The sequence below is a fragment of the Phaethon lepturus genome, unplaced genomic scaffold (genome assembly GCF_000687285.1).
Source record: "Phaethon lepturus isolate BGI_N335 unplaced genomic scaffold, ASM68728v1 scaffold534, whole genome shotgun sequence".
Lineage (NCBI taxonomy): Eukaryota > Metazoa > Chordata > Aves > Phaethontiformes > Phaethontidae > Phaethon > Phaethon lepturus.
The window spans coordinates 21,492-24,388 of NW_010533744.1; positions in this window are offsets into that span (position 1 = coordinate 21,492).

Consider the following 2,897-nt stretch of genomic DNA (forward strand, 5'->3'; position numbering starts at 1 on the left):
CCCCCCCCTGCCACTGTGAGCACCGCCTTTCATCCTTTTTAGTCCCGCCTTTTTCACTCCGGTTGCCCAAGGAAGTGGCATGCCCTTAGCGCCCACGCGATGACCATGTTGTGTCTCGCATGCTTGGGGGTGTCGTCGGTTGTTGGGTGCCCTCGACAAGTGCCGTATTTACTGCTGTGCCTGCGCCATGGCTCTGCTCTGCAGGCCTCCGCACCAAGAAATGTTTAAGACAAAGTCCGTGCGTCAGTCCGCCACAACCACTGAAAAAAGCCTCTCTCTGTCATCTTTGCACCCTCCCTTGCGGTGTTTATATACATAGATAAGATCCCCCTGACCCTTCTCATCTCCAGGCTAAACAGTCCCAGCTCTCAGCCTTTCCTTATAGGAGAGGTGCCCCAGTCCCTTAACCATCTTTGTGGCCCTTCACTGGCTGCACTCCAGTGTGTCCATGTCTCTCTTGTACTGAGGAGCCCAGCACTGGACACAGCACTCCAGGTGTGGCCTCACCAAGGCTGAGTAGAGGGGGAAGGATCACCTCCCTCGACCTGCAGCAGCATCGCTCTTAATGGAGCCCAGAGTACTGTTAGCCTTTGGCACAAGGGCCCATTGCTGGCTCATGTTCAACTTGGTGTCCACCAGGACACTCAGGTCCTTTTCTGCAAAGCTTTTCCCACTGGATTTGTAGAACAGTCTGATATCTTTGCATCCGCTCTTAGTGTACAGGCAGAGTGTCATATCCCCACCCTGAGATTTTTCTTCTTTGCGGTAAACCGTCAGTTTTCTTCAAATTTTTTTGTAGGTCTTAGTTTCTAGATCTTTCATCACATTCATTGCTCTTCACCAGACTCTCCAGCTGATCCATCTCCTTGTTATACCAAATAGGAACAGATTTGCCCATCTGAGGCCTGAACACTGGTGGTCAGAGCAGGATTAGTTCCTGTGTTGCGCAAGTCATATTCTTGTTTACGTAGTCCTGTATAGTGTTTTCTTTCTAAATGACAACATGACTTGGCTTACATTCATCTGTTCCACTCTGTAGATTCCGGGCCATCTTCTTCGGAACTGTTAGCCTGCCTGTACTTTTTGCATTCACCTATTTCTGCCTAAACATATTCATTGTCCTTGTTGTTGAATCCTGGTTTTAGCCCATTTCTGCAGTTTCAGACTTTTTTTTTTTTTTTAATTCCAGTGTTTTCCACCATACTTGCAGCCCTTCTAAACATGTCACCTGGAAACATGACAAGCAGAGTCATTACATTTCTTTCTGGAATCATCCTGCTGCCTTGTCCAGTGCTCACAAAACCCCCCAAGCCCCTAACCGCTCAAATACTTGGGAATATCTTGCTGTGAATGCCCCTGAGACACGGCTGTGTATCCTACAGGACATTCACAATAGTGAATCCAGATGTTTTAAAATTTAGTCTAGCAGCTGGCTCACCTTTCACCAAGTCACCCTGTACATCACCCTGTACTCTCATTCTCAGTGTGCAGTGATGCTTTTTTTTCCTGAGTTTATGCTGTTTTCTTTGTACCTTGAAGTGATGATGGTGCCCAGGTTGATTTGTCATAAGCTGATTTTCCCCCAGCCTTCCCAGTTCTCTAAATAATTATGGGCCTGTTAAAGAAGCAACTTTGTTTATTCTCATTGGAAATTGTTCATGTTTATTCTCATTGAAATTGTTCATTGTATGAAGTCAAGCATGCACCTGTAACTGTTTATAAAAGTGTTGCCTAGCACTGCAAGTTTCCTAACCTACTCTGAATAACAGTCCCTCTCTCCCCCCAAAAAGAGGGCTATATTCACAGTTTGTGAGGCATTATGTACTGGTCAAAGTCAAAGCACCAGCTCCAGTAAAATTTGTGGATTGCAGAGGCTGCAGAATACATGGCCTGGCCTAACAATGAAGAAAATTATTTTTAAAACCCAAAATTGTTTCTTAGAAAATACTGCCTCATATTTCCTTTAATATTTTCCAGAAGGTGTGTACACCTCTCAGTCACTGTGCTAAACACCAGTCTCTCTACAGAGAAGTATAGTCTTCCATCAGTGCAACAAATGAGGCTTTTCCCAATGCTTTTCCTTAAAAATGCGGCAGTGGACTTGGCATTTGATCCATAAGATTTTGATCCATAAGCTTTTGATCCATACTTAATCCTAGGATGGCATGCATCCAGAACAAGCAGAGCGCTGGATATTGTGTACCTAATGAAGCAGCTGTTGGTGTACAGCACAGTAGGAGACTCTCTGATGTTCTCAAACAGCAGCTTTAGAGTCTGTCAGTATTCGCTGGGTAGGTCTTTGGGGAGAGAGGCTGAAGGAGTTCCTCAGAAGCAGGGTCTCTTCTGTTTGCTGCCCTTTCTTTGCAGTGAGTTGTGGAAGTAAAATTCAGCAATAGGTTTTTTGGTTTTCATCCTAGAGCTACTTAGGCTGCACCATCATTTCACAGCAACGTAATCCCATAAAACATGACATGTAATTGCTCATTTCAAAATGTTCTCTTATAACTGTAGATCAGGAGAATGTCTCCTGAAAATAGTGGAATTATTCTCCTTTTATTTGTTAAGAATATAATTAAAGAGTCAGGAAAGCAATGAAATGTAGCAGTAATGAAATACAACTGGTGGCAGAAGGGTTTCAGTCTTTCCCTGCTTACAAGAAAGATAGATGATGTAATCCTGATTGCGCGTAGCCTTATGGTCCAGGTGTAAAGCAGTCCAGCTCTGGGGTGAAGCCCAGAAGTGGGACTTGCTATGGCAAGCTTCAGGCAAATCTGACGTCCCATTTCATTCAGCTATATGTTAAGGTACAGAGAAGTGTATAAGGCAAGAGAGTCCAAAGAAAAGAGGTGGAGGTTATGCTGGATCACAGTTGCAGACCAAAGTCCTCTAGAAAGAGT